Here is a 629-nt window from a genome sequence, read left to right as displayed (position 1 = left end):
TTAAGGATTATAAACATGGGTTGATCTTGGCTTCATTGAACAAACCATAGATCAAGCAAATCAGATTTTCCCCAAGTTCACTGAGGAACTTGGGTTCATTTAAAACCAGAAGTGAAAGCTTTTGATTTCACTGGTCATGCTAAAGATGATAGGTGAAGAATACATGTGAGGCCATGGCTTATATGGGGAAGGGGTGTTTAGGAGAGAAGGGTTGGGCTCTAACTTCTTCCCGTATGTGCTTGTTTTGTATGCACAGGGAGACACATCATGTGAGATTGTGCAGCTTAGATCTTGATCCATGTGTCAGGAAAAAAGATGTTAAAGCATTTTTGGGTAGACGTTTACATGTTTGATGCAGAATAGTAACAGCACTTTGGGGCCTGTGTAATCCAGGAGCTGAAACAAGACACAGTCAAATGTGTCCGTTGTAGAGGTTTCTAGAATGCATAAGCTTCAACTCCTAGAATACGAAATGAACTACATGTTCTACAGTGATTTCCAGTTCATGATGCTGGAACAAAATGGTACAGTTACCGCATTTTTCGCTCTATAAGACGCACCAGACCACAAGACGCACCTAGTTTTTGGAGGAGGAAAACAAGAAAAAAAAAATTTTGAATCTCATAAGC

The sequence above is a fragment of the Podarcis pityusensis genome (assembly GCF_964106645.2).
Source record: "Podarcis pityusensis genome assembly, chromosome: 4".
NCBI lineage: Eukaryota > Metazoa > Chordata > Lepidosauria > Squamata > Lacertidae > Podarcis > Podarcis pityusensis.
The sequence above is the reverse complement of the archived record's forward strand: the minus strand, read 5'-3'. Positions refer to the sequence as shown.